Below are 14,908 nucleotides of genomic sequence, written 5' to 3' on the forward strand. Positions count from 1 at the left end.
GAAGAAATACATTAATATTTCTTCTTCTCATATTTAATTTTAATTTTTTCATGGAGCCTTATATAACACAACTGAATTCTTTTGGCCATGTTTTCAAGATCATGTAAGAATTCTGGATAACTATTGAGATAGTAAATGGTTTCAGTAGTAAACACATGCTGGAATGATGCTGTTATCCCAAAAAATGTTGTCCAGAGATGCCTAGGGCAGGTTGGTTTGTTTGTTTGTTTGTTTTTTTTTAAATAACTGGAATGTCACAGAGTGGTCCTGTGTTAACTGGTGATTGTCATGTAAATTTCTATCAGTGTAGGGGTTTAGGTGCATAACCTGTTTTAGTCCCATGACAAATTTTCCTCTTTAAATATTTATATATTTTGAAGACAAAAAAAGATTCCATTAAAAAGCATTGGAACTGAATATATCAAGTAAAGTATTTGTTTAAATAGTAGTAGTTCTCTTGAAACTATCAATGGTTTTAGGAAGAAGCTGTCTCTCCTCCATTTACTAGCAGTCCTTCAGATGGCACTGAAGATTTGAATACTTGTCCTGTGTGGGAAAGGAAATAGCTGTACTGTTCTGGAGTTGTTTTAAGACAAAATGAGTGTATTGGAGAACACAATATCAAGGACAAACAGAATTTTTGTTTCTGACTGTTTTGTGTCTCTGTGGCTGAGATGGTCATAGTGTGAGGTGGTGTTGGCTTCTGACACCAGGCAAACTGAAGGTGCAGCTCTCTAGGCCAGCCAGTCAGCGCCCACAGGTTTGGTCATGGCTGCTTTATGCCCAGAACATGGAAATGCAGCCAAATCCCTTTGGTTATGCTTCAGCAGCTGGGAAGATGAGTCCTGTATAATCAGAAATCAACTGCAGAATGGTAATTTTAGTATAATGCTTTTAATGTTCCCTTACTGTATTGTGCTTTCAGCAAAGCTGAAGATGTTGCAAATACAACACTGGGGTATGGCTTATAAATTGATATAATTAGGAGCTGATCTGATCAGTGCTATCAATGTCAGCACATTCCAAAGAAGGCAGGGCTGTTCATTCAGGTTGGCTGCTTGTGTATTCTCTCAATTTGAAGCTGTGTGAATATATTTTATATTTTCCAAATGTATCTGTCACATCCTACCTTAATGGTGACAGCATATCACATCACACCGTGTCTCTGTCTCACTGTATCTACACTGGTGTCTAATGAATGCTTCTGCACAAAGGCTGCTGTTCTCTGAGCAGCTGAGCGAGCTCCTGCCTGACTCAGAGGCTTTTGCTCAGCCCTTTAGCTCTGCAGTTTGTGGCAGTTTTCCCCCTGTTACCCTGTGGCCAGGCTGCACTAACCCTGTGTCTGTTCTCAGGGCAGAGGAGGATGGGGAGAGGCTCCGTTCCACAGCTGAGCAGCACAGAAACATTTCTGCAAGCTTGGAGCAAAGGGATGTTACCTGGGAGGAAGCACTGAGCACTTCTGGGCAGGCAAGGTAAGCCCTGGCCACACCTGACCAGGTGTAGCAGAGTTTTAAACCCTTTGCCACAGGGGTTACCTCCACAACATCAGTAATGTGCAACAGTCCTTTATATCTTGGTATATTTTTTGTGTATTCCTTCTGTTGCAGTTGCTCATTTGCTGAGTTTCCTCCATGAGTTGTGCAGCTTTTCAGTTTTAACTGCTTTGGTAATCTTTCTTCTCAAAAGGCCCAATACTTCAGCCTTGCCAATCAGGAGGAGAGCCTCTTGGCTGTGCTAACTGAGTTTGTGCCTGCCTCTGTGTATTGACTTCCTGTCATCTCTGAGATTAATTTAAAATAATTCTTGCCTTTAGTAGCCCTTTCCAGTTTTCCCCACTACCTTTGTAGGTTGTTCGTGCTGGGCTTTTCCTTTTCTAACTTAATTTTTTTTCTTGTTTAGAAGAACCCTGTTGATATTCAGTATTAGGGTCTCTGCTGGAAACCAGTAATATGTTCATTCTGGCTGAAGTATTGGCTCCCCACATCTCTGACTGCTCCTCAGGAAAGGATGGAGATGGATACTGATATCTCTAGTTACTCTGTTGAGGACCCTAACATTTTGCTAAACACTGGAGTAGAAAGTGTGTCCATGAGTTGAAAGCAACAAGGTGCTTCCTGATTTTTAAGTTAAAACACTTAAACATAAACTTGCCAGCTCTGTATGCCTTCAGCTAGATAATGGAAGTACAAGAGTTGTTTTATATTTAAGCCAGCAGATAAAAGTGGCCGTTTGAAAAGTGGAACATTCCTTTAGCAGAAATCACAAGCAACAGTCAGCTGCTTTTAGGATGGATGGCAAAAGTATGTTCATGAGGACAGATGTGGAGGATTGTTCTGTGTTTACATATAAGCCCAAGTGAGTGAGTTTGTTTCTTTGGCTAATAAGTTGCTTCAGTAAATATTGCTGAACCTGGCTGGCATGCTGCTATGTTGGGAAGTGCAATAGCAAAACTCATGGAAAGATTTTCTCTACATTGTAAAGTTGTACAATAGCTGAGGTTTGGTTTCTGTGTTTGTTTTGCCAAGGAGGTAAATTGTACCAGTGTCTTTGGCTGCTGTGGTTTGCTTTATTATCCATGCTGGATGGGACAATGGCTCTTCCCTCTCCCAGCTATGCATGGCAAAAGAACCTGGGAGAATTATCCAATTGGTAGCTTATTAAATAAGTATCTATCCAGGCTCATGACTGAGCATGAAGTTTCTCATGTTTCAGAGTTAAAAGTTACAAGGGAATAAAATTCTTCTCACTAAATGATAGAGAAAACACAGTAGGAGGTATTTTGTTCAGGGAATACAAGCTATTGTCCTACCCTTGTCCAGAAGGCTACATACATCAAGCAGAAGATGTCTTCCTTACATTCCAGCTAAATCAATGTTATTTCTTCCAGAACACTGCTGCTTCCGTTTCTAGAGATAAAAAAACATAGCTCACTGTCAGGAGATAATTCCTTCTCTTGGGCTTTCTGTCCTTGACCAGTAGAAGTTTTTATTTTTCTTAGACAAGGAAGCCTTTCTTTATCCCTGGAAGATTAAATTGTCTTGCTGGTAGATCTGCCTTACTGAAGAAATGGAGGAGGAAAAGCAGATAGGGAAGAAATAGAAAAGAAAATAATTTCAAGGTATCTTTATAGTCTCCTATTGTTAGGATGTCAATTACTACCATATATCACCTACACAGCAAACTTGTCATAGCTTGGGGTATTTTTTTTCTCTCCATCTAGTAGAAAATGTATCAGTTATCCATATGAAATCTTTTGTATTGTGGGATTCATCTTTTAAGTATAGCTGTGATGCTCAGAGGGATTTACTTTTTTAACTTCCTATTCAGAAGGATGAATGTTTAAAGATCATAGTTTTTTAAACTCCAGTTGTGCATTCCATGGGAATAATTGAAGAAAATGATGCCCTTTCCAGCTTTTTGAGTTGGCACAGCTCTTGTTTGAGGTGCTGGTGGCTCACACTACAGAGTGGTCACTGCTGGCAGATCCAGCAGTGCATCTGTGGCTGGGGGCTCTGGTTTAGCTGTGACCCTGCTTTTGATGAGTGCAGAGTGCTTTAGTTGCTGTAAACATGGACTCTCCAAAACAGTGGCTAGGAGTAGAAAGAAGCTTTAGGGCCTGAGGAAAGGCCAGGCTGGCTCTGTAAGGGGCCAAAGGAGGCTCCCAGCTGCAGCTGGCAGGGGCAGGGTGCTGTCAGTGCCCAGGCAGTGCTGTGATTTCGGGGTTGTTTCAGCTCTCCTTGCTGACAGACTCTGCTGGGTGGGCAGCTCGTAGCAGTGAGCTCTTAGCTCGTATCAGACATCCAGAGCAGCAGGAAAGGCAACCATTTATTCACAAACTGCATTGACTTGCAGACCTTAGATACAGCTTTTCCCTTCTGTTGCTGCTGTGGGAGCAAGAACTGACTTGTGTTCCTTGGAGCCCAGATATCCATCCCACCATTGGAAGGAGGGGCAGGTGCATCCCTACACCCTGGCAGGGCTTGTGTGACCCTCTGAGAGCAGCTCCTGTCCTGAATGCTTTCCTTGGGAGCTTCAGCACTGACTGTGGCCAGGAAAGGTTTGCCAGGAGGGCTCCCAGCCCTCCCTGGGCAGAGGGAGGATGATGAAGGGAGCTAAAAGGTGAGAGGGCTCTCCCTTGGTCAAGTTCTCCCTCCCTGATCCACCTAGTCCTTATGTAGAGTCAGTCCTCTATTCCTTTCAATTAGAGCTCCATCCTACTTTTCTGTCCCTTCCAGTTTGTGGATTTAATCCTCTCTCAAGTCTGTTTCACTTGTATTTCTTCTCTGCTTTCGTGACTCAGGACATATTTCCTTATTTCCTTCATGCTATGTCATTTCTTGTGTCTGGAACAGTGTCCTCCTTTTGTGAAAGGAAACATCAGTCCAGCAGGAGGATTAAACGAGATTTTAAAATAAATTCATAGGGAGTCTCAGAAACTGGAAGAAAATGGCAGGAAGTTTCAATTTGAGTGAGTTTTATTTCTGTATTGTATTATATAATTCATAATGTTATCGATATCTATAAAAGCATAAATAAAAGGCAGCAGTAGAGGTTAAAAAAAAATCAAAAGCTCTGTAAAAGATGTAAAATTAAAGTTCAAAATAATGTAGAAGAGGAGGAAGGGCCAGAACCCCAAGTAGCAAGCTATCTGAAAAACAACTGCTTTGAAAAGGTGAGAAATAAAGCCAAAAGATGGAAGAAGCTCCCCCAAACCAGCAAAAGAAAGCCCATCTAGGCCAGTCTAAGTGAATAGGTTAGGAGCTGGACAGGAAGGGAAGGTTAAGCAGGTTTTGTTTACGTTGTACACAGAAAGAAAAAATACCCACAGACTTTCCTCTGGGTAAAGGGGACCAGAGAAGCACTGACAATACAATTTGGTTCTATTGCTCAGAGAGTGTCTAAAACTACACAAACAACCTCTCAGCTTTCTCCTCAAACTTCCTCTGTCTTTAAATAACCAAAACCACCACAAGCCACCACAAAATATAAATCTCAAAAATGAGCCAGCAAAAATGACAGATTCTTCTTTAAACTTACTCTTAGAGGTTAGATCACAAATTCCCTTCTGTTATAATGAACATGATTAAAACCATAATATTTCCTTCTATGCCACCTTGAAAAGTAAACAATTCAATGGAGAATTATAATTATAAAATGTTCCATGCTCTACTCTCATTTAACACTGCATTTCATACCAAGTACAGCTGCTCTTACCAGAAAAAGATTTGTATAACCTCTGTCAAATTTCCTACAAATGAAATTTTTTCTGCTGCCAGTGTGGACCTACAACTTGTGGCATGATCCCAGTGCCTTGAATACTTATGACCTTTGATGAAAGAAAAGCAGAACTGAATGAGATTTGATGGGAGTACATCAATAAAATAATGATAGGTTGTATGAAAAGACACACCACATTTGGTTTATTTTTCATAAGCATTGTTATCATCATCTTGCCCAAGAAACTATTTTCAGGTTATAGGAATCTGCCTAACTTCCAACTTACATAGCAACTTTATTAATTTGTTTATTTATTTATTGAGGCAAATGATGGTTTGCATCTGGTCTGGTGTGCAGCAAGCTCTGCTTCACTGCATATTGCAACTATTGCCTTAAATGTTCTGCCCTGGGCCCTGCAGCATTAGGCACTGCTGTGTTGGAAACAAGGAATGCTGTCTCCAGTTGCACAGCAAGTAGGGAAATGGGTGAATCTTTCCTTTTCCTGTAAGAGAAGGGTTGCTGTTTCCCAATTAGCTAAATTATTTTAAATCCAGGACAGATTTGATTTGGGAAGTGATGATGAAATCTCAGACAAAACAATGTTTTTTAATTTATGATGTGTCAGGTTGCTCCTATGTCAGAGTTGTTACTTCTGCTTGGGACCACTTTTCTCTTTTGCTGGTTGAATGTTAGGCATGCAAGGCTAGTGCATCTTACTAATATTGGGGTATTCAAGCCTTCTTTCCTTACAAATAAACAAATTCTAGGTTTGCCTTTTAAAACCTCAGATGTTTAATTTTTCTGTTGTGTTTCCACAATGTCACCTTAGTAAGCTGATTGGTTTGATTTGATTTGAGTTAATTCTAACTGGAAACAGAGAAATGGAATCTCTCTATCCCAGGCTAAAGACCGAGCTGTGTGACCATTCCCTGGTAGGCCCTGGGTGTGTCGGATCTGAGTTTAACTCCAGAGACCCCTGATGGAATGCTCAGCTCTTACCTGATACCACTTGCTAATGGGAACTGCCCTTGCAGAATTCTGTTAAGCATAATAAGATACATATTGGATAAGAATAAAACCAGCTCAGCTTTGTTATGTGACTTGCATGCCTGGTAATGAATAGAAGGAAGGCACACACCTTCATGAACAGAGAAATTTAATAAAGTCTCTTCCTGGAGTTGCACCAGTGGGACTGAAAGTTTATTTCAGCATTCCAAGGGCAATAAAAATCTAAATTTAAACTCAAAATGTACTCAAAAGAGTACCCAGAGGCTATGTGCTGTTCAAAGTTTGTTTAGGTCATAACTGCTTATGTAAAGTTAGTTTACACCAGAAAGTTAGGCTTTATGTTTTTGAGCAGAATCTCTGTTACTAGGAAAGGCAGAGCAAGTGCAGGGATGCATCTCAGAGTTCAGCTCTGCTTTACTATTGCATTTAATTCAGCTCTTTGCTGCTTAGTGCAGAGCTGTGTGGAGAGATTTGTAGCTCTTAACCTTCCTTGTGCAGACACTTCTAAATCTATTCTGATCCATTCCCCTCCTTAGACATCTCAGATGTTTGGGTTTCTGAAAGGAGAGATGAAGATGCCAGGTGAGGGTGGGTTTGCTGTAGCAGGTAAATGCCTGTTGTTATAAACACAGACTGGGAGGGCTGAGGATGAGCAGTAACCTGGTCCCAACCCTCACCTCAGAGTGTCACTGGTCCATTGTGTCTTGTCAAATCTGTCAGCCTGACTTTGCAGAACTGAACATTTCAACTTTTCTTAGAGCAGATATTGATGGGAGTGGCTATGAGATGTGAAAAGTGCAGTGTCTCTGGCTTCTGTGAGAGAAAACTGCAACTTTTCAAGCTTTTAAAATACAGTTTTGGGGAAATAATTGAAGTTACAAGCCATGTTTATTTATTCTTAGGGTTTTTTTCATTCTTTGAAATAGTTCTGCTATGGGAAGCATGCCCAATATTTAAGATATTTGATATCACAACAAAGATTGAAGACTAATTTACATAAAAATACCACTTATTATTTGTGAAAGGCCAAAAAATGTTTCAATATATTGGGAGACTAATATGCATAAGATGTAATCTCCAAAACTGACAGTCTCTAAAACTGCAAATAAGTACATAAAAAGCTGAAGAGAAACAGTTGCATTTTATGAACAGTAAGATATATTTAAAAATCCTCTAATACTCATCTCTTGATAAAGGTTTCAACTTCTTTTTGTTTCTTCTGCACCTTGCCAATCCCTCTTTCCTATCAGCCCCTGTTTTAGGTACCCTCTGTCCATTTTACCTGCCTTCCCAGACCTACTTAGACCTCTTTTTTTCTTTTGCTATCTGTTTCACAATGACTGCTGCATGGATAACACTGCTGTTATATGGTAAACAACTTCACTCATTTGCATGCTTTACTGATAATTTGAGGCTGTTGGTAATAAAATACTCATTTATTTTTAGCTGCATGGCTTGAAAGTAGTTGCAAGAAATCCATTTTTTTTTTGTTTCTTCATAATTATTGTGTAGTATTTATATTGTGTGTTCTCCATAATCTCACTGACTTCCTTTTACTCACAGAACCAACAGTGGCAGCTCTCTGCCTTTTTAGATTCATTACCCAGGAGTGAACACCAACAAGAGAATTGTACAAATGCAGCCATGTGCCCAAGAATGGCACAGATTGGCAAAGGCCTGGGTAAATGTCCTACCAGCCACGTGCACGTTTTACCAAGACTTCATAGCACATTTTGGTTTTATGTGAACATGGTGTGGTGTGTGGTGCTACCTACACAGTCCCCAGGAAACGTATAGAGAAGATGTAGTTACTACTTGCCATTAAAAATTGCAGAGATTCTATAAAAAGAAACAAATTCAGCTTTAGTATCTTTCCCCTTCTCTTAAATAATATTATAGTAATTAAATTTTAATATGTAAGTTCTTTGTAGGTCATTAGTGGTATAACGCTGCATATATGTGCCTCTTCAGAAAACAATTCAGTCCATAATCTCATAATGTTGATTCTACCTGGCAGTTTTATTTGAACTTAATTTCTTTTTCACCTAATGCTGTTACCCCAAGAGTTATGAGACAGGCATCAGCTGACAGCGCCAGGGGAAGGATAGGTATTGACGACAGCATAAAAGCAAAAGGGGAGGAAAAAGAATAGCTATTGTAGCATTTATCAGTATTCTATTAATAGTCTGCTCAGACACAACTGTGGAATAAAACAGACATTCATACTGCAATTTCTTGCAAAGGTTGAAGCTATTCATCTGCATGGTTACAAGCCAGAAGTCTAAAGCTTTCAGGTATTATAGCTGTTTCATTGTATTGTTATAATCAGAAGCAACACCTTAAAAAGCCATTGCCTTGGGTGTAAATACTTTTTGGAAGGAATGTAGATACAGCCATCCTTCCTAGAGTGCTTTTTAAAATAGTGTCTTTACAGTTTAAAACAAAACTATAGCCCAATACTCTGAGCAGGGAACAGGGCCAGGAGCCTTTAAGTTTAGGGCTCAATTGACCATCCAGAGAAGTGGGCAAAAAGCCTCTTATTGTTACCCATGTTTTTTATTGTTTCAGTGAAGGAGAATGTTTTCACTGTGTGTACCCAGGTAGAGATAAGCACCACAAGAGCTGATGTTTTTTGTTATTGTAGAAGAGACTGGAGCAACAGGGTGGGAAACATGCCCAGAGACGTGTCTGGAAACCCACGGGACCTGGGAATGTCTGTAATGCCCGTGGGGAGCTTTGTAATCTGATCCTGGGCAGCAGCTGTGCCCTTACCTGTGCTCTCTTTCCTGCCCTCCTGGAATGGAGATGTTTTGGGCTGAAGCAGAGCTCCCTATTTGGGTCATGGGCTGGTGTCAGAGCGTGTAACTCTGCTGTCCTGAGACACCTGCGTTAGGAGCTCTGGAGCAGAGATACTGACTCGGCCTCTGCAGCTGCCTCATTCTCTCTCCTTGATATCACAGAGCTCCTAGGGCAGCTGCTTTCTTAATTAGGCACCTCATCAAGTGTGGTCTGGTAGGGGAATGACAATGGGCTTTGTCACATTAAGAGTTATGAGGGCAGACTTGTGAAAACAAAGTAAGGGGGAATGAAACTAAAGGAAACCAACCAAACAAACCACACTAAAAAGCAAAAACCACACAGAAAAAAATGGGTCAGGCACTTGTTGGTTTTAGCCAACCCATGACCTATTCCTACTTTTCATTACCCTTACAAACTGAAACACAGTTAACGTTTTCTTTCAAGTTTGAGGTCCTGTTAAAAAGAGCTCTCTTCCTCTGTTACAATGTGTTTTTTAAGCAAGGAGAAAGAATTGCTGTGAACAATGCAGGTTGTCAAAATGGAATTTCAAAAGGTCCAAAATATTCATTGGTTGCAGTCACCCAATAGTTTTCTCAAGAAAAATGGAGAATAATTAAAGAAAAATGTTTTTCACATACTCAAATATTTCATTTTTGTTTTAGTGGACTCAGTCTGGTTTGTTTCAAGATATGTAGAGAGGATTAAAAATTACTTGCCCCTGAACATTTTGAATTTCAAAAATAAGCTATTGTGTTAAAATTCTTATTTTAAAACCTGGTTGAGAAAATGCAAGTATATTTTACTTATTTAGAAAAGCTTCTCTTTAAAGTAATGAATTTGTTCTTTTGAGAAATCCTTGATTCTGAAATTAAAACTGCCAATTGATTTTCAATTGGAATATTTTATTGTTGCAATTGTACAACAGAGGTCCAATTGCAACTGGGATCCTTTATAAAACCTATTTAGTCAAAATATTAGGACACTGAAGTGGGTTCAGATTGCATTAGAGAGCACTTGCTATGTTCAGGATTCTTGGCAGAGAAAGGAAGAAAAAAATAAATGCTTCTGTGTCAATGTTCCCAGTTTTAAGATTTAGATATAATTATTCTATTCATTTTGCATCATGTACTCTTCTCTAGTCAGTTGTGTGACTTTAGATTTTGCAAGCTGAGTGAGAAAATTTAAAGAAAGTCCTGCTTTCAGGTGGAATAGTTTTCCATGCTTAAAAGCTGAGTGATAATTGGATTCTGTTTCTAGGGACAAGGAGTATTTGGTAACTCTGTAATAATTACACTAAGGTCTCCTTGATTTTGCTGTTTGCACTAGCCAGCCCTTGAAAGGAAATATTTTGTGTGCACGTTTCTGTTGTCTGCCTTGTGTCAGAAAATGCATGTAAAATGCTACCCAGTCTGACACCTACTTTGTCTCCAGTGTTTTCCTTGTGTAAATGACTTCCCAGCTGCATGGAAATAGGAAAAATGTCTCCGGTTTCAAACAGAGATTTCAGCATTCTGGAGGTTGTTCTTGAAGTCAATGGGAGGGAATCTAATTGCACTTGTTTTATGTGAGATGAACCAGCTTGAGAAAGTCTGTGAGATGAACTTAGCTCTCCTTTATTTTGGTGAAAGTTTCTGGCAAGCAAAATGAATTGATGAAATGAAATTAATGCCTCTGCTCATGTAGGAGAGATTTTGCAATACACTTGTTTTTATCCAGTTTTATGAACATTGAGATTTCCACTGTCTCAAAGTTCTAAGAGGAAGCTTTAGTCCCTTTGGTAGCTGAAGTAAAAGGAGACACTTGAAATTATGAATGCAGAATTTAAAATTTAACATTAAAAAGGTGAAAAAAAAGCCAGTTGCAAGAGAGTAAGTTCTGCTGAAGGTACTTTTGTATTGCAATATTTTAGAAAAACTACTCACTAAAGATTTTTTTAACCCAGAAGCATATGAAGATAATTCTCTTTTTTTGACATGCTTTACCTTTACAAAGTTCCTGGGCTGTTGACAGGTACAACAAGACATGTGCTACCCTTACATGCTATTAGTGCAGCAGACTTTGAAAAATGTCTAATGCATTGGCATATCTGACAATTTAGGGTATTAGTTAACAGTAAGACTTTGTAAATAGAGTGAATTTTAGCTCCAACTGCTGACTTGAGCATTCAGTCAACATCTGCAGTACAGGGCTGAACAGCAAATAATGTCATTTTCTGCTCTAGAGATGGAAGTTGGCGTTATACGATGTGTATGGCTCAGCCTCAGAGCAGTGGTAATTGCAATGTATTGAAGTTTTGCATTGTAATAAAAATAGAGACCATTAGTGGATACCATTTATGTCATTAGTATTTAGTGGCTGTGTGTTGCAGCTTTTTTAGTGCTCATAAAACTGTCTCTGCTTGCAGATATGTGACAGCACTGATATAAATTTAAATGTTTAGAAATCCATAAGACATAAAATATAGATAGTAAATAGGGGCATAACATTATAGACAGAACCTTAATAATTTGGCACACAAATGTTTATATATTTGCATGTCTAGTGCAGAAATTAGCATAATGATGCTCACATTTATACTACAGATGAACTTGATTAAGCAAAGAATAACAAGTGAATTAAAACTGAGGCACATCATGCAGAAGCAGCAGAGACTATTTCAGGTCCCCAAAAGGGAATTTGTGGTGTTGAAAGGTACATCCTCTGCACACATCTGGTGGGATATTGATTTTTCTCTTTATAGACTTTTTACTAGTTACTGCACCTGTTCCACTAACTAGTATTACAGATGTTCTTAAGAAGTGATTATGTTAATTAAACAATAAAAAAGATAATAAAGTTGCTAACCCTAAGATAGAGATTGTCTGGCACTAAGTTAATAGTTCTGGGGCCAGCCAGCACAGGGAAGGTCATGGTGTCCAGCCCAAAAGAGCAATATCTTGTCAGAAAACTAGAGGCTGGTGTGAGGGCAGGGAAGCAGCTGGCTGAGGAAAGACTTCTTTGGAGGATGGGGAGGGAAAGAGTCCAGGAATAAAGCACAGGAAGATTTCCCTAAATTCCAAATGTTACACATGAGACAAGTGTGCAAGTCACAGTTTGGGCTTCCCACTACATGAGTTTTGTTCAAGAGATTTGGAAGCCTGTTTGATTTCCATGCAGCAGACCTCTGGGAAAGCTGTCTTTTCCTTTTTTTAAAGGAACGTCACTTCGATTCTGCTGGCAATTACACTAACATCTTTAAGAGGTTCCCACCAAAGTTGATTTTTCCTTAGGAAGTTGCCACCAAGGTTGATTTTCCTTTAAGAGACTTCTCTTTGTGCTTTACTGACCCTAGCTTGTGTGTCAGTGACAGATTTGAAGTAAGAAGTTCTGAGATTTGTCTTCTGCATACTCCATGCCCATTGTCCTCAGCTCTGACCTTTACATCCTGGAAACACCCTGCAGGTTTGTCACAGAGCTCTCAGGGCATTTGGAAATCAAATGATAAAGCTCTAAGGAAGAACACAGAAAACTATAAAAACACTTCAGTCATTAAGAGCAAAGTGACAGCAAGCAGTGTTAGAGTATGAATCCTTCCAATTAATTTTCTTTTCAGAGCTCTTTTTGTAACATTTTTAATTCTAAGTTTCTATGAATTCTTTGGCAACATTAATTGTGTCTTTCAAAAGAAAAGAAAACCTTTGATAAACATTCTGAGTCTCTTGAATAAACAATGATAGTGCCCTGATTTCTTTGAATCCTTATAGTTGGGAAAGGTGATAGTTGGAATTTGCAAAAAGCTTGTGGCTTACATTAATAGTTCTTAAGCTTATAAAATGAGATCCTTTTCAGAAGCTCAAGTAATGAGCAGAAGCAAAACATAAGCTCTCTGTACAGTGAATATAAATAATTCTTTCTGTGGCTCCAAGTATTTCTTACAATCTTATTATGGAAAGTGTTAAACTGAAAATCATATTGCTCTTTTTAAAAGCATATTTTCATCTGTTTATCCGTACAAAACAGACCAAAATGTAAATCTGTAAAATGCTTTCCATCTTCAAAGCAGTTATTTATATGCATCTAAATTCTAAAATCTTTTTGAAACTTTAATTTTATTTCTGATTGTGGGATTCAGTGTCACTTCTTAGCACATTGAATGCTGATGGCTTTGAACATACAGTATGGCACAAAGCGATAACTTGTGCCCACTACCCTGCTGACAGCCAATTCTAAAGGAAAAGTCATTTTTATGGTGGAGTTTTGATTGATTTTAGAATTAGGGGAAATATTAAAGAGCATAACAAACTACTTTAATTCCTTTATACACCACTATACACTTGTTACCTTATTTTTCCAGTTAACAGCACAGGTTGCATTCTGAAATTATTCTTCACTAGAATTACTAAACCCACTAAGTTTTAATGCAGGTGACAGATAAGTCTTGCAGTAAAGAGTGGTGTTCTTGACCGGGTCTGTGCACACTTATCAAAAGCATATGTAAAGGGGGAAGAATATTGGAATGATAGAAGAGAAATGGGCTCTCTATAATCTGTTGTGTCATAAGGTAGAAGGCAAAAGACTGGATTTCTGGCAAAACCTGGGTGAACCTGAAAAAATTCTGTACTTCAAGGTATTTCTACTGGAATAATTGGATTAACTGTAGTTACCATAAAACCTGATGCTAAATCTGAGTGTAGCATATTCCCTTAAGCAGGACAAGTAGATGCAATGCTTTGAATTGGAAATGCAAGTTGTATTGGTGGTACTTGAAAGTACCAGTAGGACTGTGCAAAGCATATTTTCTTGATACTGTGTTTTTCTGAATTTTCTAACACCTGTTTAAGTTCACTCTTGTTCTGACTGCTGGGTGATACCTGGTATCTCGCTGCTCTCTTGTACTTGTGTCTGGCAGGTAGGCAGTGTGTCATCCCAGATTCTTACAGGGCATCCAGCCTTATTAGATTACCCAAATTACTGCAGGTCACAGCTGAGATGCATTAGAGGACTTTAATAGGAAAGCTCACCCAATATGGGCTCCGCTGTTCTTAGAGCTTCTTATTGCTTTCATAAGAAGTGAGGGAGATTATTGAAAGACATATTTATAAAATACCCAGTGCAGTGCAGCTACACTCCAGGTTTATGCCAAATTAGGTGTTGAACCTGAATGGATTCGGGCATCTGCTGCAGTGCAGATTACAGGTCACCCTGTGCCCTCACACGTGGAGGTTGGCCTCCTCCTGCTTTGTTTAATCCATCTACAAAATTGAGAAAAACAAGGACCTCCATGAAGAAACAGGTATGCATCTGGGCACAACTGCCCTGGGTAAGTAAATTATAAAGGCAGAGGCTCAGCTGAAGGAATAATAAAGGAAATAGAAAGGAAAGAAACATAAGTCTCTTTTCTCCTACACGCATTTGTCATTAACTTAGTGGTGTGCTGTGTCTCCATTTATTGGGTGTGTTAAGTCTCACTGGACTTGCAGCAGAACAGATCTGGGGTCATTGTCTTTCCCTGCAATTCAGGGCATGAGAAGCACTATGTGGTTAGGTTTATTGGAGGGAACATAGGCACAGGCTTTAGTGACTTGTGAATGAATCAATAAAGCATGTTCCTGTAGGTTTCTGAATTGTCTCTTTCATTAAGAATGGAATTGGACAGCAGAAGATTGATTTCTGTGGCAAATCAGAGGGGTTTTTTTAGACCTTAGTTTAAACTGTGGGATTTTGAAATAAAAAAGTGCCATCAAAAATATACAAGATTGACACTGCAAAAAGGATCATAAATAGTTTAAGTTTCTTTTTTCAGAAGATTTTTTTTTTAAACTCAGAATTACATGAGACCTGATCTTTAGCAATGCCTAGAGCTGACTAAATAAGTGGCAACCTGCTAAGCTCCCACAGCTGAGGA

The sequence above is a fragment of the Zonotrichia leucophrys genome, chromosome 11, assembly GCF_028769735.1.
Source record: "Zonotrichia leucophrys gambelii isolate GWCS_2022_RI chromosome 11, RI_Zleu_2.0, whole genome shotgun sequence".
Taxonomy (NCBI): Eukaryota; Metazoa; Chordata; class Aves; order Passeriformes; family Passerellidae; genus Zonotrichia; species Zonotrichia leucophrys.